General features: G+C 39.9%; 1 long non-coding RNA gene across 4 annotated transcripts in view; it reads left to right on the forward strand.

Moving 5' to 3' along the window:
- Positions 1–24,290, forward strand: part of LOC102554523 (uncharacterized) — a 74,300-nt gene that overhangs the window by 12,479 nt on the left and 37,531 nt on the right. For 3 of the 4 annotated variants that reach the window (XR_010059496.1, XR_010059498.1, XR_010059497.1), the window contains exon 3: positions 10,109–10,268. This is a non-coding gene — a long non-coding RNA (uncharacterized LOC102554523). Of the gene's footprint in view, positions 1–10,108; positions 10,269–21,560; positions 22,313–24,290 lie in introns of those variants that run through there. The other variant, XR_596840.3, reaches the window with a different exon arrangement.

Raw genomic sequence — 24,290 nt, forward strand, 5'->3', positions numbered from 1 at the left:
AATGTGTGTGATGTGTGTGTGTGTGTGTGTGTTTTCTTAGGCCAGAAGAGATTTCAATAGCTATTCTTTCAATGTGCCACAAATCAATATACTTCTCAGCAAGGAGCTTCAAGAAGAGGTGAAATCTGTAATTCTGAAACTCAGGATAGTGAAATAAACAAAGTGCCCTGATTCAACTCCTGGGTCAATGCCACACTACCTTCTCTAACATGGTCTGAATGAACTTCCTAACAAATATACTATTAGGAAAAGCTCGAGAAGAAACTGAATAGAAGCAAGTTCTCTGATTGGGTATTTAAAAAAAAAAAACAGGGTGAGGGCCATAGCTTAAACAAAAAGTTTTCTTAGAGGAATGGATACATTCCTCTAAAATGTGGTACATCTACACAATGGAATATTACTCAGCTATCAAAAACAACGGCTTTATGAAATTCGTAGGCAAATGGTTGGAACTGGAAAATATCATCCTGAGTGAGGCAACCCAATCACAGAAAAACACACATGGTATGCATTCATTGATAAGTGGCTATTAGCCCAAATGCTTGAATTACCCTAGATGCCTAGAACACATGAAACTCAAGACGGATGATCAAAATGTGAATGCTTCACTCCTTCTTTAAAAGGGGAACAAGAATACCCTTGGCAGGGAATAGAGAGGCAAAGATTAAAGCAGACACAGAAGGAACACCCATTCAGAGCCTGCCCCACATGTGGCCCATACAGATACAGCCATCCAATTAGACAAGATGGATGAAGCAAAGAAGTGCAGGCTGACAGGAGTCGGATGTAGATCGCTCCTGAGAGACACAGCCAGAATACAGCAAACACAGAGGCGAATGCCAGCAGCAAATGGCTGAACTGAGAATAGGACCCCCGTTGAAGGAATCAGAGAAAGAACTGGAAGAGCTTGAAGGGGCTCGAGACCCCATATGTACAACAATGCCAAGCAACCAGAGCTTCCAGGGACTAAGCCACTACCTAAAGACTGTACATGGACTGACCCTGGACTCTGACCTCATAGGTAGCAATGAATATCCTAGTAAGAGCACCAGTGGAAGGGGAAGCCCTGGGTCCTGCTAAGACTGAATCCCCAGTGAACATGATTGTTGGGGGGAGGGCGGCAATGGGGGAGGATGGGGAGGGGAACACCCATAAAGAAGGGGAGGAGGAGGGATTAGGGGGATGTTTGCCCGGAAACCGGGAAAGGGAAAAACACTCGAAATGTATATAAGAAATACTCAAGTTAATAAAAAAAATAAAAGAAAAGAAAAACAAAACAAAACAAAAAAAAAAGATGTGAATACAAAGAAAGGATGGACCATGAAATCACTGTCAAATGTTAGAATAATAATATAGCATATGATACACTGTGTATTACATGTGATCATAACACAGTTACATGAGTGTAGCAGTTGACTGACATCTAAACATATTAAACATTCAAAAATAGTGGAAGAATTTTAGAGTCAAAATTCATTACGAAGTAAAGTAGATGTGATATCTTAAAAATCAAATCTGAATTGTGAATTACATAGCTAGAAACAACTAGTTAACTGGAAAATGTACCCAGTATCACTATGTACGCAGAGGCACTGGTTAGATTGGAAGATGGTAAGTGTAAATCATGGGATATGATTCACAGACAGCCTCAACGGCTTGGAAATATCTCTCCTTAGAATTCTAGAGGGAAGGGAGTCTCTGGGAAACAAACATGTGACACTTGCAGGTTTGTTGAAAGCCATCAACTCTGATGTCTAAAGCCAAATTTAAACACGGAATAGAAAGAAAAATGTCTACAGTTAATTTACTCAGAATGAAGTTTTCCACACTGCGAAATTGCTAAGAACTGTCAGGAAGGACAGGTTGTCTTCAGAGAGGGACAGTAATGATGACCTCACTGAAACTCCAGTTTCCTATTTGCATCTGAAATGTTCATTGACCAGTTAATTTTCTGCTTGGGCCATTTTTTGGAGAATAAGTATAAAGACCCACAAATAATGTTTACCAACAAATAAAAGACGATAAATAAAAGACAATTCTGATGTACAGAACTGTCAAAATTAGAATTAAATGCAGGATATACATATACAGTATCTTTGAATCCTTGACTTGCACCAGGAGATAGATTTTGACTCCTTTTGATTTAATTTTGACCTCTTCATGAAAACAAAAGGATACTATTAATTAAATTTTCTTGTTGGTTTGCATCCCTGGCTCCCAGACATTGCTTAGCTTTGACCACTACCTGGTTAGTAGTAGTGGAAAGAAGCTTGGAGTCAGAAGAGCTGCCTTTTAGAAGTTGCGAACAAGTTATATGGAAGTCATGAATGGTCCTTGGCTTTATCCACTTGCCTTTAGGCAGATATACTTCGTGTAAACAATGCTGGGGAAATTCTGAGTGAAGTATGCATGCCCAGGATAAGGAGAAATATTCTGGGAATAAAGAAAGAATAGCAGACATAGTTACTGTGGGCAATTAGTTCTCTTCAATTAAATATTAATGTAAACACAGGAAAGCCTGTGTTTATCTGTGGTACAATTTCTAAACTTTGATCTGGTAGATGCCTGTAGCCAAAGACAGTAATAAGTCTTTGTACCAAGTTAAGTATTCAGTAGACACTTAATGAGGTGGATAGTTGATTCAACCTAGATAGTTCAGGTAACGGAGTGGTTCACATCTTGGGAAGGACAGAATAGAGCAGGATAAGATTTCAACATGTCTTCCTGGTTGCTGCCGCCGCAGAGAGCCCTTGGGCAGCACCCCACGAGCAAACTTGAGCCTCGGGACCACAGGTAAGACCAACTTGTCTGCTGCAAGAGAGCTGCCTGTTGAGATCGGGACACACAGAGGCAGAGTTCATCTAGGACCGGGCACGTCCTGTGTTTGCCGGAGGTCCCACACCCGCGGATCCCAGCCCGCAGCAGCTCTCTGCTCCCAGACACCATGGAAAAGAGACCTCACCGCCTGGTCAGGTGGGCACTCCTGAGGCTGCAGAGCGGAAGAGACCACCAACACTGCCCACCCCTGCCCACATCCCTGGCCCAAGAGGAAACTGTATAAGGCCTCTGGGCTCCTGTGGGGGAGGGCCCAGGAGCGGCAGGACCCTTGCCTGAGACACCTCCGGAACCTGAAGGAAACAGACCGGATAAACAGTTCTCTGCACCCAAATCCCGTGGGAGGGAGAGCTAAACCCTCAGAGAGGCAGACACGCCTGGGAAACCAGAAGAGACTGCTCTCTGTGCACACATCTCAGACGCCAGAGGAAAAAGCCAAAGACCATCTGGAACCCTGGTGCACTGAAGCTCCCAGAAGGGGCGGCACAGGTCTTCCTGGTTGCTGCCACCGCAGAGAGCCCGTGGGCAGCACCCCACGAGCGAACTTGAGCCTCGGGACCACAGGTAAGACCAACTTTTCTGCTGCAAGAAAGCTGCCTGGTGAACTCAAGACACAGGCCCACTGGAACAGCTGAAGACCTGTAGAGAGGAAAAACTACACGCCCGAAAGCAGAACACTCTGTCCCCATAACTGACTGAAAGAGAGGAAAACAGGTCTACAGCACTCCTGACACACAGGCTTATAGGACAGTCTAGCCACTGTCAGAAATAGCAGAACAAAGTAACACTAGAGATAATCTGATGGCGAGAGGCAAGCGCAGGAACCCAAGCAGCAGAAACCAAGACTACATGGCATAATCGGAGCCCAATTCTCCCACCAAAACAAACATGGAATATCCAAACACACCAGAAAAGCAAGACCTAGTTTCAAAATCATATTTGATCATGATGCTGGAGGACTTCAAGAAAGACGTGAAGAACTCCCTTAGAGAACAAGTAGAAGCCTACAGAGAGGAATCGCAAAAATCCCTGAAAGAATTCCAGGAAAACACAATCAAACAGTTGAAGGAATTAAAAATGGAAATAGAAGCAATCAAGAAAGAACACATGGGAACAACCCTGGATATAGAAAACCAAAGGAAGAGACAAGGAGCCATAGATACAAGCATCACCAACAGAATACAAGAGATGGAAGAGAGAATCTCAGGAGCAGAAGATTCCATAGAAATCATTGACTCAACTGTCAAAGATAATGTAAAGCGGAAAAAGCTACTGGTCCAAAACATACAGGAAATCCAGGACTCAATGAGAAGATCAAACCTAAGGATAATAGGTATAGAAGAGAGTGAAGACTCCCAGCTCAAAGGACCAGTAAATATCTTCAACAAAATCATAGAAGAAAACTTCCCTAACCTAAAAAAAGAGATACCCATAGGCATACAAGAAGCCTACAGAACTCCAAATAGATTGGACCAGAAAAGAAACACCTCCCGTCACATAATTGTCAAAACACCAAACGCACAAAATAAAGAAAGAATATTAAAAGCAGTAAGGGAAAAAGGTCAAGTAACATATAAAGGGAGACCTATCAGAATCACACCAGACTTCTCGCCAGAAACTATGAAGGCCAGAAGATCCTAGACTGATGTCATACAGACCCTAAGAGAACACAAAGGCCAGCCCAGGTTACTGTATCCTGCAAAACTCTCAATTAACATAGATGGAGAAACCAAGATATTCCATGACAAAACCAAATTTACACAATATCTTTCTACAAATCCAGCACTACAAAGGATAATAAATGGTAAAGCCCAACATAAGGAGGCAAGCTATACGCTAGAAGAAGCAAGAAACTAATCGTCTTGGCAACAAAACAAAGAGAAGAAAAGCACACAAACATAACCTCACATCCAAATATGAATATAATGAGAAGCAATAATCACTATTCCTTAATATCTCTCAACATCAATGGCCTCAACTCCCCAATAAAAAGACATAGATTAACAAACTGGATACGCAACGAGGACCCTGCATTCTGCTGCCTACAGGAAACACACCTCAGAGACAAAGACAGACATTACTTCAGAGTGAAAGGCTGGAAAACAACTTTCCAAGCAAATGGTCAGAAGAAGCAAGCTGGAGTAGCCATTCTAATATCAAATAAAATCAATTTTCAACTAAAAGTCATCAAAAAAGATAAGGAAGGACACTTCATATTCATCAAAGGAAAAATCCACCAAGATGAACTCTCAATCCTAAATATCTATGCCACAAATACAAGGGCACCTACATATGTAAAAGAAACCTTACTAAAGCTCAAAACACACATTGCACCTCACACAATAATAGTGGGAGATTTCAACACCCCACTCTCATCAATGGACAGATCATGGAAACAGAAATTAAACAGAGATGTAGACAGACTAAGAGAAGTCATGAGCCAAATGGACTTAACGGATATTTATAGAACATTCTATCCTAAAGCAAAAGGATATACCTTCTTCTCAGCTCCTCATGGTACTTTCTCCAAAATTGACCATATAATTGGTCAAAAAACGGGCCTCAACAGGTACAGAAAGATAGAAATAATCCCATGCGTGCTATCGGACCACCACGGCCTAAAACTGGTCTTCAATAACGATCAAGGAAGAATGCCCACATATACGTGGAAATTGAACAATGCTCTACTCAATGATAACCTGGTCAAGGAAGAAATAAAGAAAGAAATTAAAAACTTTTTAGAATTTAATGAAAATGAAGGTACAACATACCCAAACTTATGGGACACAATGAAAGCTGTGCTAAGAGGAAAACTCATAGTGCTGAGTGCCTGCAGAAAGAAACAGGAAAGAGCATATGTCAGCAGCTTGACAGCACACCTAAAAGCTCTAGAACAAAAAGAAGCAAATACACCCAGGAGGAGTAGAAGGCAGGAAATAATCAAACTCAGAGCTGAAATCAACCAAGTAGAAACAAAAAGGACCATAGAAAGAATCAACAGAACCAAAAGTTGGTTCTTTGAGAAAATCAACAAGATAGATAGACCCTTAGCCAGACTAACGAGAGGACACAGAGAGTGCGTCCAAATTAACAAAATCAGAAATGAAAAGGGAGACATAACTACAGATTCAGAGGAAATTCAAAAAATCATCAGATCTTACTATAAAAACCTATATTCAACAAAACTTGAAAATCTTCAGGAAATGGACAATTTCCTAGACAGATACCAGGTACCGAAGTTAAATCAGGAACAGATAAACCAGTTAAACAACCCCATAACTCCTAAGGAAATAGAAGCAGTCATTAAAGGTCTCCCAACCAAAAAGAGCCCAGGTCCAGACGGGTTTAGTGCAGAATTCTATCAAACCTTCATAGAAGACCTCATACCAATATTATCCAAACTATTCCACAAAATTGAAACAGATGGATCACTACCGAATACCTTCTACGAAGCCACAATTACTCTTATACCTAAACCACACAAAGACACAACAAAGAGAGAGAACTTCAGACCAATTTCCCTTATGAATATCGACGCAAAAATACTCAACAAAATTCTGGCAAACCGAATCCAAGAGAACATCAAAACAATCATCCACCACGACCAAGTAGGCTTCATCCCAGGCATGCAGGGATGGTTTAATATACGGAAAACCATCAACGTGATCCATTATATAAACAAACTGAAAGAACAAAACCACATGATCATTTCATTAGACGCTGAGAAAGCATTTGACAAAATTCAACACCCCTTCATGATAAAAGTCCTGGAAAGAATAGGAATTCAAGGCCCATACCTGAACATAGTAAAAGCCATATACAGCAACCCAGTTGCTAACATTAAACAAAATGGAGAGAAACTTGACGCAATCCCACTAAAATCAGGGACTAGACAAGGCTGCCCACTCTCTCCCTACTTATTCAATATAGTTCTTGAAGTTCTAGCCAGAGCAATCAGACAACAAAAGGATGTCAAGGGGATACAGATCGGAAAAGAAGAAGTCAAAATATCACTATTTGCAGATGATATGATAGTATATTTAAGTGATCCCAAACGTTCCATCAGAGAACTACTAAAGCTGATAGACAACTTCAGCAAAGTGGCTGGGTATAAAATTAACTCAAATAAATCAGTTGCCTTCCTCTATACAAAAGAGAAGCAAGCCGAGAAAGAAATTAGGGAAACGACACCCTTCATAATAGACCCAAATAATATAAAGTACCTCGGTGTGACTTTAACCAAGCAAGTAAAAGATCTGTACAATAAGAACTTCAAGACACTGAAGAAGGAAATTGATGAAGACCTCAGAAGATGGAAAGATCTCCCATGCTCATGGATTGGCAGAATTAATATAGTAAAAATGGCCATTTTACCAAAAGCAATCTACAGATTCAATGCAATCCCCATCAAAATACCAAGCCAATTCTTCAAAGAGTTAGACAGAACAATTTGCAAATTCATCTGGAATAACAAAAAACCCAGGATAGCTAAAGCTATCCTCAACAATAAAAGGACTTCAGGGGGAATCACTATCCCCGAACTCAAGCAGTATTACAGAGCAATAGTGATAAAAACTGCATGGTATTGGTACAGAGACAGACAGATAGACCAATGGAATAGAATTGAAGACCCAGAAATGAACCCACACACCTATGGTCACTTGATTTTTGACAAAGGAGCCAAAACCATCCAATGGAAAAAAGATAGCATTTTCAGCAAATGGTGCTGGTTCAACTGGAGGTCAACATGTAGAAGAATGCAGATCGATCCATGCTTATCACCCTGTACAAAGCTTAAGTCCAAGTGGATCAAGGACCTCCACATCAAACCAGACACACTCAAACTAATAGAAGAAAAACTAGGGAAGCATCTGGAACACATGGGCACGGGAAAAAATTTCCTAAACAAAACACCAATGGCTTACACTCTAAGATCAAGAATCGACAAATGGGATCTCATAAAACTGCAAAGCTTCTGTAAGGCAAAGGACACTGTGGTTAGGACAAAACGGCAACCAACAGATTGGGAAAAGATCTTTACCAATCCTACAACAGATAGAGGCCTTATATCCAAAATATACAAAGAACTCAAGAAGTTAGACCGCAGGGAAACAAATAACCCTATTAAAAAATGGGGTTCAGAGCTAAACAAAGAATTCACAGCTGAGGAATGCCAAATGGCTGAGAAACACCTAAAGAAATGTTCAACATCGTTAGTCATAAGGGAAATGCAAATCAAAACAACCCTGAGATTTCACCTCACACCAGTGAGAATGGCTAAGATCAAAAACTCAGGGGACAACAGATGCTGGCGAGGATGTGGAGAAAGAGGAACACTCCTCCATTGTTGGTGGGATTGCAGACTGGTAAAACCATTCTGGAAATCAGTCTGGAGGATCCTCAGAAAATTGGACATTGAACTGCCTGAGGATCCAGCTATCCCTCTCTTGGGTATATACCCAAAAGATGCCCCAACATATAAAAAAGATACGTGCTCCACTATGTTCATTGCAGCCTTATTTATAATAGCCAGAAGCTGGAAAGAACCCAGATGCCCTTCAACAGAGGAATGGATACAGAAAATGTGGTACATCTACACAATGGAATATTACTCAGCTATCAAAAACAACGGCTTTATGAAATTCGTAGGCAAATGGTTGGAACTGGAAAATATCATCCTGAGTGAGCTAACCCAATCACAGAAAGACATACATGGTATGCACTCATTGATAAGTGGCTATTAGCCCAAATGCTTGAATTACCCTAGATACCTAGAACAAATGAAACTCAAGACGGATGATCAAAATGTGAATGCTTCACTCCTTCTTTAAAAGTGGAACAAGAATACCCTTGGCATGGAAGAGAGAGGCAAAGATTAAAACAGAGACTGAAGGAACACCCATTCAGAGCCTGCCCCACATGTGGCCCATACATATACAGCCACCCAATTAGACAAGATGGATGAAGCAAAGAAGTACAGACCGACAGGAGCCAGATGTAGATGGCTCCTGAGAGACACAGCCAGAATACAGCAAATACAGAGGCGAATGCCAGCAGCAAACCACTGAACTGAGAATAGGACCCCCGTTGAAGGAATCAGAGAAAGAACTGGAAGATCTTGAAGGGGCTCGAGACCCCATATGTACAACAATGCTAAGCAACCAGAGCTTACAGGGACTAAGCCACTACCTAAAGACTATACATGGACTGACCCTGGACTCTGACCTCATAGGTAGCAATGAATATCCTAGTAAGAGCACCAGTGGAAGGAGAAGCCCTGGGTCCTGCTAAGACTGAACCCCCAGTGAACTAGACTGGTGGGGGGAGGGCGGCAATGGGGGGAGGGTTGGGAGGGGAACACCCATAAGGAAGGGGAGGGGGGCGGGGGATGTTTGCCCGGATAGCGGGAAAGGGAATAACACTCGAAATGTATATAAGAAATACTCAAGTTAATAAAAAAAAAAGATTTCAACATGTCTCTCCAAACAGTAAGATTTTAAAATGATACATTATTTCTTTATCAAATTGAGCAGTTGAAGTTTGGGGATGATTGTTGATGAAAGACAACTGAAATCCTAGAAAGAGAAATCAGTAAGAAGGCATGCAGGATGAAATATAAATATTTTGATAGCAGATTTTCAAATGTCTAGCTAATTGCTTTGTATGAGGAAAAGGAAATGAAAATAATAAAAGAAACTGGGGGGTCTTGAGAGATAATTCAGTGGTTAAGGGCATTGGCTGCTCTTCCAGAGGAGCCAATACCCAAAATGGCAGCTCACAACTGCCTGTAACTCCAGTCCTAGGAGATTTGATGGTCTTTCCTGGCTTTTGCATGCACCCGTCATAATCCACAGACATACATATGCACAGAGAAAAATCCATATACAGAGAATAAAATAATAATAATGAAAATTAACAAAAATTTAATAATTTGGCAATTCAAATAAATTTTTTAAACCAATTTTAGTTTTTCGTCTTAATGTATATATGTCATTATATATATATGTCATTATAATTCATATATGTATAATATAATATACATAAACATACAAATGTATAAACAGATATTTCTTGTGTATATGTGTATATCTCATGTAAGTAATGAGACAATTTGTATTTATTATTATATATTAAAGTGTAGATTGTATTATCATCAGGCCAAAAAAGAACTCCATTGTAACACAGAAATAATTACTGAAGATAAAAAGAGACAAATAGATTAAATTATTATAAATGTAATTTTCCTTTTGTTTTGTTTTATTTTTTGAGACAGAGTTTGCCTGTGTAATCCTGCCTGCTGGCTATTCTGGAACTTGCTTTGTGGACCAGGCTGGCTTCAAACTCACAGAGATCACCTGCTTCTGGCTCCTGACTGCTGGGATTCAAGGTGTACACCACCACTGCCCTGTTCGTTTAATTTTTCTAATTAAGATGTAAGTAAAACTACATTGGGTAATTATAAAGATGGAAAAGAAATTGTTGTGAAAATATATACAAATGGGATAGATTGAATAATGCTTAGGAGATATTTTAACAGAACGGGTCTGGTTCTACTTCACAACTACAAGATATTGAATTTCTGCTTACACTGCCTATGATGGGAAGTTGCAAAATTATCCAAAGATAAACACCGCAGCATTAGGGAAATCATAATATAATAAATATTACACACAAGATACCAGTACTCTTGAATTTCCCAAATAAATTAAATAATATTATTATAACATTCTTGATTAATAATGGGGAAGATAAAATAGTATTACATAAAAAGGCCATTCAGAGACTGCCCTACCTGGGGATGCATCCCATATATAGCTACCAAACCCAGACAATATTGCTGATGCCAAGAAGTGCATGCTGACAGGAGCCTGATATAGCTGTCTCCTAACAGCTCCTGCCAGAGCATGACAAATACAGAGGCGGACGCTGGCAGCCAACCATTGGACTGAGAACAGGGTCCCCCTGTGGAGGATATAGAGAAAGGACTGAAGGAGCTGAAGGGGTTTGCAACCCCATAAGAACAACTAATCCAACCAACCAGAGCTCCCAGGGACTAAACTACCATCCAAAGAGTACACATGGCGGGACCCATAGCTCCAGCTGCATATGTAGCAGAGGATAGCCTTGTTGGGCACCAATGGGAGGAGAAGCCCTTGGTCCTGCCAAGGCTCGATCCACCAGTGTAGGGGAATGTCAGAGTGGGGAGGCAGGAAGGGGTGGGTGGGTGGGGAACACCATCATAGAAGAAGGAGGAGGGGGATGAGATAGGGCGTTTATGAATGGGAAACTGGGAAAGGGGAAAAACATTTGAAATATAAATAAATAAATAAATATCCAATAAAAATACTGCAAGAAAAGTAAAGAACAAAAAAACAAAATAAAAAATGGAGCATGTGAGACAACGGATAAGAAAAAGAGCAATGGAAGCACAAAGGAAAATCTAGGAATGTAGGGCACACAATTCAGGAAGCTATTTGTAACCCAGTCTAATATATTAGATTTCATTCTGTGTTTGATGCACAGACAACACCAAAAGGCGTGAACTCCTCCATACTCGAAACTCCAAAATAGGGAAAAGTTGAATAGAAACAGAAATAACGGAAAGAGAAACAGGTAGGAACCCATGGTGGTGTGAAAATCAGGATCAGCAGTGGGAGGAGGTTGGATGAAGACAGAAGAGGGGTTCACTCTGTGGAGCTAGTAAGAATACTAAAGGCTGTAACATATTTTCATGACAAATTGTACAAAATCTGCTGATGGAATAAAGACTTAGGGCTGTGGTTTTCAGTCTCTGAGTCACGATGCCATTTGGGGGTCAAATCACCTTTTAAAAAGGGACTACAGTGCAGACATCCTGAATATCAGATATTAAATTTGTAATTCATAACAGCAGCAAAACTACAGTTATGAAACAGCAACAATTAATTTTATGGCTGGTGATCCCCACTGCTTGAGGAGCTGTAGTCAGGGATCACAGAATGACAAAGGTTGAGAACCAGGGGTTTAATGGATGGAGCAGGAAATCATAGGCTCTGGGTCATCCCTTTGTGTTGTGTTTGAACAAATGATCACTTATGGTTTCTTAGTTCATGGAGGAAGAATCAAGTTCTTTGTGTGTATCTCATTTGTAACCTGATATCCAAGTCTCCATGATATTAACTCCTGTATCTCACGAGAGATCATTAATCGGCATTTTCAAACATACAGTGTCTCAACCATACAAGCGTATCCTCCATTGCCTTTTGTGTTTCTATGTATTACTTGTAGCTTTTACTGATGAAGGAAATATCAATTTTTTCTAGTGGTATTAGTAATTAGATTATACTTTGAAATATTATTAAAATAAACTCGGCTTAAATTTTTAAAAAAGAAATGCAAGGGCAAGGGTGATAGTTCAATCAGTACAAAAGAATTTTATTTAGTCATGAAAATCAGAGTTTGATCTGCAGAACCCATGAAGAAAAGGAGGATTGGGTCGCATGACCTTGTAACTCCAGCACTGGGCATAGAGAGACATGAGATCTCTGGAGTTTGCTGGTCAGCCAGGCTAGCCTGCTTAGAATGGACCAAGCCTGTGAGAGACCTGTTTCAAACATGTGTTTCTGAGGTCTGGGAACAGAGTCTTACACACACACACACACACACACACACACACACACACAGAGAGAGAGAGAGAGAGAGAGAGAGAGAGAGAGAGAGAGAGAGAGAGAGAGAGAGTTAAGTCTAATTATGCTGTGTAGCTATGGCAAAGAGATAAGAAATCCTTAGAGAAAAGTTGGTAAGGATGTGAAAGAGTGGAAGAGAGGGTAGAAACTATTTCAGTAATCCCAAATACTAGACAATAATCTTTTCATTTCAGACCACTTCTAGAAATAAAATGGACAAACAAATAAAAGCAATGAAAAGATGTGGAAAGCAGGAGTTATTTAATAATGGACTTTATTGCTTTACTTCCCTTGGAGGCAAAACATACTGGAAAAAACATCTTTTCCTCCAAATTCTTCAAGGTTTACCTTTACACGTGACAGCTCCTTTAAAATCCAGTCTTTCTTTTCTTCCTGGGTAACATGCTGGACCTGAATTCTCTGGTTGATAATGATTCATTAGCGTGTGGTGTTTACTTCTGTGTGAAGACGCATAGGAAAGCCTTTAAACCAGGAGAGTGGCATCACCGCAGTGATATCAAGCTTATCCTTGTTTTGAATGGCATTCCCTGTGTGAGCAAACATTTTGGTACCTATTGAATGGGGAAGAAGCATTGACTCATGTCACCAACTTTAAAACAATAATGTAATGGTTCTACATTTACACTGCATAAAAAAATCATACAGCTGAGGTCTTGAGAGTTCCAGCTGTCAGTATAGTAGCTGTGGGCTAACAGGCTGAATTTACTTACGCTGTCTCGATGGATCGGATTCAAAAGGAGCTCAGCCGTCTTTGATTTAGCTGCCTGGCATTGCCTGGCTGAAGAATCCACATAGCAGTGTCACTTCATTTCAGACTGGGGCTAAGTAGCTTTGAAAAACTTGAGGCACATACAAAACCCAGTCTGTTACTTACCCCATGTTGGCCAGATAATGATACTACTGCTTTATGAAAAGAAGGTAGTTGAACATGCATGTTTTTAAAGAGGCATATTTGGTCACTCTAAAACAGAGCTATAAAATTGCACAATCTGAAGGAAGGAACGGTTTGTGTTGCCTCTTTTATTGCCAGTTAAATGCCAGAAGACTTTTAAAGCAAGAGCAACCAGTGCAGAGGAGGGAGAAAAACTAATAAAAATTTTATGACCTTAAAATAAACCCATCGCTCTTCCCCTTTCGTACTTTTGCAAAACTTTCTATACTATTTGGCACCAGAACCTATGTTTAATGTTTGAGCCCTGAAAATATTAGCAAGGTGTCCTAGAAAAATCATCTCCGTAGAAGTAAAGATGCTGTAAAACAAAGCAGGGAAACAGACAGTTTTCAGGGCAAAACAGTTGATGTGATTTTCACCCTAATATAGCAAAACGCACTGTGAGAGAACAGAGTGGAATTGAACCTTGCGCTCTTATTTTTCTTAAGGAAAATCTTTTTGAAGGCTGCATTAGTGATTTCTTATTTTTATTACATTATTGTATTTATTATACTATATCAATTGATCTTCTTTTCTTAGTGTGTATGTGTGTATGTATGTTTGTGCGTGTATATGCATTTGCATGGCATGTATACAGACTTGGTGTGTGCCCACCCCTGAGGGGATCTCTGGAGCCAGATTCTAACAACTTTTTGCTTACATTATTATATCATCATTATCACCACCACCACCACCACCATCATCATCATCATCATCATCATCATCATCATCATCATCATCATCACCATTACACCACTACCACCAAAGATTGTGAAGCTTGGTGTTTGAATTAGACTGGCTAGCCAGCATGTCCCCTGGATTAATTATCTTCACTCCACTCCTTGCCCTGTACCAGGGTTCCAGACACACACTAGATCAAGCTCAGTTCTTCATGCCTGTGAGGCAAATGCTTTACAGGCATTAAGCTATCTCCCCAGCAGAGTTATTTTTTTCTAACTTGCCTCAGATTTTGCCTCAGAGTCACAGTCTAACATGAATGTTCACTGAACAGACCTAAGGAAACTTAATGTCTTCAAATCGGAGGTCCTGAAAAGATTCTGAGTTAACTGATTCAGATGTTTTTCCTCCTGAGAGTTTTCATATCTCCTTTCGAGACTCTACTGGTAGCTATGAGCCCCATGGCCTCAGAATAAGGCCATCTTAGAAAAGTAGCTGAGATCAATGAGAAATATACAAAATCAAGTCACCTAGACATGGGTTATCCTCACAAAGGAAATGCACATCTCACTTGGAATGCCTACCCTTCATTTATTTGCTGATTTGCCTGAATTAGAGATGGTTCTTAAAAAGAAGGCCCAGTAGTCTCTGATTTTCCCCACATTTTACCTACAAAAAGGGAGTAATTTCACTTTGGGAGAGAAATGTCAAGTGGGAAAAGGGAAATTTTGATTCTATGCTCTGAATGTGTTTCCAGGGGCTGGGAAAATGACCTGATGCACATGCATGAAGGCCTGAGTCTAAATTTACAGCATTCATGTAAAATACAAGATTTGACCACATAAGTGTGACACACCCACAGGAATTCACAGACAGGTGGATTCCTGAATCTCATTGACTGCCAGCCTAGCCAAATCAATGAAACAGTATTCAGTAAGAGTTTGCTTCAAAAAGGTGGGTTGTGAGCCAAGAAGAGAGATAATTTTGATTTTTGGCTACACAGGTATAGACACACACATGCATATAAGAACAATAGATGAATGATAGAGAGATAGATAGATAATAAATAGATATAAATGGATAATAGATAGATAAATGATAGTATGATCTCTTAATGCCAGGCAGTAGAATTTATTGATTCTTTTATTTCCTACATACTGGGTCATTTCCTTTCATATATTCTTGTTTACCTATACAGTTTTTGCATTCCTTGGGTTCGTGAGGCTGACCCGCAGATACCTAATTGACTAACAAGAGGCAACCTCATTGTGGGTAGGGGAAGAGGCTTATAAAAAGGGTGAAGCAGGGAGACTGGCAAAGCAGCAGTCTACTCCTGTCCTGATCCAAAGCTCAACACAGTTTTGTGCACAGTTGGGAGCTATTGAATATTTATGATTTATCCAGAGCCTAATGTTAAACACAGTTCTTATCATCCAGCATTGCTAGGAAAACCAAACGAACTAGAAATTAAAAATCCTCTCCTCTAAATCTTGATGGAGGACAAAAATAAATGTTTGACTACCTCCAGGAAAATGCCATCTAAGGATTAAAAATTAAGTTTCAATCCGAACTGAGTTCACCAGTTTAGCCACTTTACCAGCACAAATTTTAAATTCTGTGTCCATCTACAAACCAGAACACTAAGTGGTAATAATATAGTTGTAATAATATTTGTTGTTTTACTAACAAATGATTGATATTAAAAAGTAACAATTTATATGTCAGCATATGTAATGCTTTCTAAATCAAAATAACATTTACATATAACAAAAACAGAACTTCAAATTAGAATACAGTTGATAAAAGCAATATCAGTATTGGTCACAAAAGTATTTTCATATATATATAATGTTCATTATATACTTGTTCACCAGCTCCTATATACATCCACGATGTAACTATTATTTCCTAGTTTCCAATAGTAAATCATTTTGTCTATGATTGTAAAAATTGGTTCAGATTCATCCTCAGGGAAACAGGCATTAAATAAATGTCCAAATGTATATTAATTAAAAATTATGTAAATTTATTTTTAACAAGAATGAAATGGAAGCAATGAGATGATTTACAAGACGATCTACTTTGATCCCAGTGTTCTGAGTGGACACTTTAAAGACATGCCAATTAAACTGAGCTGTGAACCAGGCAAGAATGACTGTGGCTATGGAGTGCAAGGGCATTTTACATAGGAAACAGGCACTTTGTACTGTAAGTTACAAATAACTCATAGAGAAGATGTATGCATACACGCATAAACATACACATTCAGACATACGAACACACCCAGACACACACAGTCACACTGATCATCTACAATCTACTAAACAACTCGATGGTCACGTTGGTATTTGGCTCCCTCTCAAAGTCTCTGCACAGGGAATGAGCCCGCTAAGTGCCAAGAACTACTTCCAAAGCAAGAGCCCTGCAACACTGACTTCTTGCAAATATATCTCAGATTTCCTCTTGAAAATATCACGGATTCGATTCTGAACATTTCTTTGGAGTATAACCTTGTGTTTGCCTGCACCCAGGATAGGCTGTGCTAAACATTCTACACATGTCGATGTCTTTCTGGGAGCCAGCCTGGTGGAACAGGCTTACCTCGGGGCCCCACAGAGAGGGTGCAGGCTCTGTTCTCACTGGAGAAAGTGAACAATCTGTTTATTTTGAGACTTGGAATCACTGCTTAGAGAAGAGATAGGCTACCAGTGGGCTAAGGCAAGCAAACCCTATTTTTACATATTTGTGTATTTTTGGTTTTAATGGCAGACTTCAAAGACACTTCAGATACAAAACCTGCTTGTTGTACATTTGCTCCTCAGATACTTTAGGATTTGTGTCTATATACTGCCAGGGTTTTTGAGCTAGCCTACTTTCCCACCTTGTGGATCCCATCACTCCAATAATGTTATAGCCTACTATTAGAATATAAACATTGCATTTCTGCAACCAGGAAGAGGCAAACGTTAACGCTACAGAAGTTTACAGCTATCTCGAGTGGCATCTTCCCTGGACCATCTCATCCACTGTCTGTTATTTTGCTAGATTGAGAATGAGAATGGGGTGGTCTTTCCATACAGTTTTAGTAAACCAGATGCTTACAGCTCATACTCATTTCAAATCCCCAGAGGGAACATCAGCTGGAAGTGTCTTATCTCCTCCCTTCCAGGGTTCCTAGTCCCCTTCCTCCAGCCCTTCCTGTTGAATTTTATTCCTAAATTTAATTTCTTGCTCTTACGCATGGTTAACTCCGTTATTTCTAATGGGGATTAACTGGAATTATTTCTGAACATGCCAATGTTTCTGGTTTTAATGGGTCCAGAAGATGGCTCCTGTTCTTGAACATTTGAACAGACACAATTACAGGGCTTCCTTCGATTTTCCCTTTTGCTCATAACTCACTTTTCTATGCCAGGACCCTGAATGCAGTGGGACTTGTAGGCCAACTACCATGTTTTTTTTTTCTTTCATAGTCTCTGGGTTCGAATCCTCACTGAATAAGTCCTTTGTTTTTTAAAAAAAAATAAATAAAAGAAATGATAGAACTGGCTGGTAGTGAGCAGAGCTGGGCTGTCTTTGACTCAATGCAAGCAAACTTTAAGCACAGTTGAATCAGTTCACTCCCAGTAAAGTCTTCAGTTAACATGTGAATATGCCTGCAAATTGGGGCAGATGATTACAGCTGCCTGACTTCATACTAGTCAGTCAGGTCCCTGGCTCAGCAGGCCTGGCATGCCAGGGGACTAGTTGGAAAAGATATCTCGTGTCCTGATTATTCAATCAGAAACTATTAGAGCAAGCTCTCTAGGTGACTCTGCACACAGCCCTTTGAAACTTACTGGCCCCTGAATCTTTATAGCTCGGCATTTTCCACTGACTATCTAGTAGAAAAACTTCTGAGAAAAGGAGGTCCTGAATGGTATGGAATAGACTTTGCATCTTTCCTGAAGAATTACAGAAATTCAAGAGAGGGTATCCTAGGCAGTGAGCACACAGGCAGGACAATAAGAGAGATGTTCCTATAGAAGGCCACTATGACAGATAAGAGTATGTTATCCTCTAGATGTGTTGAAAGACAAATGGAAGTTTGAAAACCAGTGACTAGGGACAAGTTTCAAGAGGAGTATGAAGACAAAGAGAGGAGCTAGGAAGTTGTTCCAATATCAGCAGCCAGGCCACTCCAGGAAGGGCTGATCAGGAGGAGACAAGGTAAGCCTTAGACTGGCAGAGTGGCCCCATTTCATTTTCAAGTTTAATATTTTAATTCAGTTGCAGTTACAGATGGTCTGTGAGTCTCCCCGCAAGGCATGCTAGGAACCATACTAGGGCACTTTGCAAGCTCTTAACCCCTGAGATATCTTTCCAGTCCCCCCAATGGCCAAGTCCCATTGCTAACGTGAGTTTTCAATCAGCCTTCCTGACCTAGAGCAGGGGTGTAGGGCACTTTGGGGTTTATGAGAGATGAATACCAAGAGGTAGTGACAATTTTAGAAATCTTCTGCTCCTCATCTCTAGGTCTAAATAAAGCGTACCTTTGACATGTGTGCATTAATGGTTAAGTACACAGGCACATTGAACTTTTACGAAATTACCCAACAGTTGAGAATGTTTCGGAAAAGATGTTTTGCTTGAAAGTCATATCATATGATTGCAGAACAAGGCTGGCTAAGAACTAGGGAAGAATGTAGCCTTCTGTTTCAGAAACTTCATCACATGGTGGAATGCATCAGCTGCCCAGGGGTCTCCTGCCTCCAGCTGCCTGTCTCATTTCTCTTGGGACTTGGATAAAACTGGAAGTCAGTCTGTCACATCATTGTCCTGCTGAGCAATCTTTAGTTCTAGGTAAAGCAGTAATGCATTGTTTTCCTTGTTTTATCTACTCTATTTATAGTGTGTGTGTGTATGTGTGTGTATGTGTGTGTATGTGTGTGTGTGTGTGTATGTGTACACATACATATCTGAGGACAAACTTCAGGAGACCATCTTCTATCGTGTGGAATCCAGGAAATAAACTCAGGACGTGGGGCATGACAGCAAGCAACTTAATCTACTGAGCCATCATATTGGCCTTTCCTTGAAGTTTTAAAAATCTCATTTCTTTCCTTTTAAAGTAGAAAGGCTATAGTAAGGAAAAATAAGGGCAGCACTTTTTTGTACATGCTTAATACTTGTCTCCACTGGCCAAGTTGATTCCCGTCATGCCCATCAGTCAGTGATTCTAGTGTGAGGCTACTGAGTGGAACTATTAGAGGCAGGAGAGAAAACTTGAAAGGGAATCTATTTCCCCAGAAATCATCTCTTACAGAAGGAACTTAGGTGAAGGGTAAGTGTGAGGCCCTGTCTTCAGTAATGGCCCATTTTCTGTTGGGAAATGGCTTCAATTTAACCCGAGAAGGGTTATGGCACTAGAATTGTAAAACCTGGCATTGGTATCATAGATTTCCTTCCTGGCATATGCTCTTAGCAACTTGGACAATTTAAGTCACTAGTGCCATCTGTAAAACAGGGACGAATGCCACACAGACGAATGCATACGAATGTGTTCGTAATAGATTCAGCACAGTGAAATGCAGGTCTGCTTTCTCCACCCAAATTCTATTTCCTTTTCCTTTTCTTTTTCCTTTTTTCTTTTTTTGTTCATTTAAAAATAAGATTTTTGAGATGGGATCTTATATAGCCCATGCTATCTGAAGATGAGCTTGAAACTTCATCCTCCTGCCTCTACCTCCTGAGTGCTGGAATTATAGACGTGCATGCCTCCTGTGCATTGCTGGGGATAAATCCAGATCTCTCTTGCATGTTAGGTAAGCACACTACAAATGGAGCTATGTCACCAACCCTCCACATCTCAAGTTTCTATGCTTTGATTTTATACCTGCCGTAGAGCCATTTTCCTCAGTATTAAAATACTCTTTCTTGGAGGAAGACAGGAAGCCCGTGCAACTTACTAGACATAGGAACCTCTGGAAGTTAAAAGAGTCACCTCTCATTCCCCCAAGGTTATAGAGTAGGATATGTTGCTGAGGAATTCCTGCTAGCCAAGCTGCTTGACAGTTGAACAAAGAGTTCTAAGGATGCAAAGTTTGGGAATCTTCACCCATGCTGGCATAGGAGTTTTTCTGTGGTGTAGTTGACTTTGAGTAACTCCTGTTCCCGTGGCATTAAAAGTTCACCGATTCACTGAGCTAGATTGGAAAAGAGTCATTGCTTAGGTGTACTACTAGTTCATATGTACGATAAAGAGGTATTTGCTCATGGTTCCCCTAGAAATTGTGTGCAATAGCCCTCAGGATGAATTGACTTAAGAAGTGGGACATTTGAAAGGGGATCATGTCATAAAAATCATCTCAAGAATGAGATTAAGGTATTAGAAAAGAGACCCAGGAGCGAGCTGCTGCCTCTCCTACCATGTAAAGATGTAGTGAAAAGATATTTTTTTTATAGATTAGAAGACATTTCTTCATTATATGTGGATATGCTAGTGCTTTATTCTGGGACCTTTCAGCTTATAGAAGTAAGAGCAATAACATTTATAAATTACTCAGCCTAAGGTATCTTGCAACCTCTTCCTCTTCTGCTTGCATTTACATGACCAACGAAGTGAAAGGTAAGAGCCTAAAGGAGTGGCTCCCCAAACATCTCCCAGTCACATTCCTCCATGTAGCATAAACTATGGGACCGCAAGGTAGGCATAATGAATATAATGGATTCCTCATATGTAATGTTTTAGCTTTCTTTATTACAATACTTGTTAGATTGTGTTATGAAAAATTAAATAGGACGATAGCCCAGGAAGCCCATATTTATAGGTCCTTAAATGAAATTTTCATCTTTGAATGTGATTTATAATAAACATCATTAAATGTGTGATCTAGCTTGTCTTCAATCTACAGATGACTGAAAATGATATTAGTTTTTGGTTAAACTAGCATAATGTTTTTTTTAAAAAAAAACCAAAATTTTATTATCCATTATTCTAACAATTTGTATCTTCTATTTTTACTATTGCACCTTGTATTTTTAGTCTGTGCTGATACAGATTTACTATTTTTAATTTGACTATATTGATATTCATGTTTAAAAAATACTGCTCTGTAATAAAAAGAAAGGCAATTCTGTCTGGGCCAAAGTCCAATAGCTTTGTAATCAGAAAGAACTAGGTTCAAGTTAGCATTCTGTCATTGCTGATCTACACGAGTTTAACAGATCAGTTTCTTCTTTCCTCTATTATATTTGAATGTAGCTTAAAGGATTCAAATTTACTTTAGAAATAAATATTTCTCAAACTTTTGATTTCAACCAAAAGAAAAAAGAAAGAAATTGAAATAAAAAGCTAGACTTTGTAGTGAAGATCTACATATCAGGGTTAGGGTCAAAGGATCCTACTTTAACAGGTTATTTGTAACATTTTCTTATCTCCTGTCTCGTAGTCTCACAGTGCAAGAGTTCAGAGCTTCCAAATAAACACCGTGGCTATTTGGTCCTTCTCTGTACATCTCCAAGGTGGTAAGAGCTACACAATACATTGTGACCTGAATACCATTCCAAGGTACACAGGAATCCTCTGAGAAATTGCCCCTGGCCCTGCATACTCACTCTGGACCTTAGTTGGCTTATGTCACTGGCTCCACTGTGGCTCTTCCATTATGGCATTGATGGAGTACCAAAGCCTTGCCATAGAACACAGTGTCTCCTAGGAAAGAGATGCTCCGAGTGCCAACTCATTACTCAAATACTGTATTAGTTGCACAAGGCTAAGCTTCTATTTTCCTCTCTGCAAGCTGAAGATAGTAACAGCAAACAGTGGATTCTCAAGAGGGCTAAATGAGTTCTGTGAGGCCAGGGTAGTTGGTAGATTTTTTTTTCTTGCTTCTTTAGCTTTATTCTTGTGCATGATTTTCTGACTTCTTCCAGAGTTAATGCCTTCCTTTCATTCATACCACTGTTACTTGGTGTACTTGGTGTCTTTTCTCTGTGACCCTTGAGAACATCTAAGAAATTTAGCTTCCTCCCAGTATCTCAGGCCATTATCTACCAATATGCATAGCTACTGCCCTCACTACCCACAGTCAAGTTTTATGGGTTTCATTGGTCCAACAATTGTTTTTTCCATCTTTATTAACTTGAGTATTTCTTACTTACATTTCGATTGTTATTCCCCTTCCCGGTTTCCGGGCCAACATCCCCCTAACTCCTCCCCCTCCCCTTCTTTCTGGGTGTTCCCCTCCCCATCCTCCCCCAACAATCATGTTCACTGGGGGTTCAGTCTTGGCAGGACCAAGGGCTTCCTCTTCCACTGGTGCTCTTACTAGGCTATTCATTGCTACCTATGAGGTTGGAGCCCAGGGTCAGTCCATGTATAGTCTTTGGGTAGTGGTCCAACAATTTTAACTATAACCTTTGTTTCCCTTCTAGAATGTGCTCAGAGGATACTCCTTCAGAGTCTTAAATACATGTCTTTCTATCTTTCTCTCCCAGGAACTCCCATTTCTGATCAAACTTTTCTGAGTCCTCTCCCTTTGGCAATACCTGTCCCTCCAATAAGCATGCCATTTTCCTACTGTATACCTCTCAGTTTTGATAACTGAGTTTTCCCTTCAAACAAAAGTCATCATTCTTCCTCTTCCTCTAGTTTAAACATAAAAATTATGACAGGAAGAGTTCACATTCACCCTTCAATTGTGCACCAAAGCATAAAGCTGTTCAAATTGTCTATTTCAACTTCCTTCTCCTGCACGTTCATATCCACTTAGATGGCTTCCTTTACTTAGCTGAGTCACTCATAAAATGGATGCACCTAATTTTATCCAATGCCCATATTTTATCAAGTTGATGGCAATATCAATAATAAAATGCACCATTAGTACATTATGCATCTCATAGCATAGAAATGAAATACTAAAATGCCATCAACTGCAAGATGTGTTCTGGTTCTGGAGTTGTTAAAATATGAAAATATATGCACTTTATGATATACACAGTAATGATATTTTTTAAATCATTGCAAACATTCTTCCTAATCTTTCCTTCTTTTAAGTATTACATTTCTTGAAATAGACTGAGCTGTCAAGCTCTGTCTACCTACATCCCAAATTTTTCTTATGCTTCTGAATTTGGCCAAATGAAACTACTCTCTCTAAAAAAAATCCCGTCAGTTTATAACCGCTAAATGTGAGACTACTAGCCCAGGGAAGGCACTGCCCACAATGGGCCCTCCCATCCTTGATCCCTAATTAAGAAAGTGCCTTAGAGCTGGATCTCATGAAGACATTTCCTCAAGGGAGGCTCCTTTCTCTGTGATAACCCCAGCTTGTGTCAAGTGGACACACAAAGCCAGTCAATACACCAAGGATAAATATAACCCTAAACCTGTTTATTTCAAGCATTTCATCTCAGAAAGGAGTAAGTCTTTTCCTTTCCTCCACATCCCAAAGATAGGTAACTCTGGATTTTATCACAGGGTGTTTGTTTGCAGCTTTAAGACCAATTTCCCTAATGATTATCTATGCAAAAATACTCAATAAAATACTTGCAAACCAAATCCAAGAACACATCAAAAAAATCAGTCACCATGATCAAGTAAGCTTCATCCCAGGAATGCAGGGATGGTTCAATATATGGAAATCCATCAATGTAATCCACTGTATAAATAAACTCAAAGAAAAAAACCCACATGATCATCTCATTAGATATTGAGATAGCATTTGACAAAATTCAACACTCCTTCATTGTAAAAGTCTTGGAATGATCAGGAATTCAAGAGTATGCATAAACATAGTACAATCAATATAGAACATGGGGGTCCAGCCTTGGCAGAACCAAGGGCTTCCCCTTCCACTGGTGACCCTACAAGGCTATTCATTGCTACCTATGAATTTGGAGCCCAGGGTCAGTCCATGTATAGTCTTTGGTTAGTGGTTTAGTCCCTGGAAGCTCTTGTTGGTTGGCATTGTTATTCTTATGGAGTCTCAAGCCCCTTCACCTCTTTCAGTCCTTCCTCTAATTCCTCCAATTGGGGTTCAGTTCTCAGTTCAGTGGTTTGGTGCTGACATTCACCTCTGTATTTGACATATTCTGACTATCTCTCAGGAGAGATCTATATCCGGTTCTTGTCAGCCTGAACTTCTTAGCTTCATCCATCTTATCTCGTTTGGTGGCTG

This window comes from Rattus norvegicus, chromosome 17 (assembly GCF_036323735.1).
Source record: "Rattus norvegicus strain BN/NHsdMcwi chromosome 17, GRCr8, whole genome shotgun sequence".
Taxonomy (NCBI): Eukaryota; Metazoa; Chordata; class Mammalia; order Rodentia; family Muridae; genus Rattus; species Rattus norvegicus.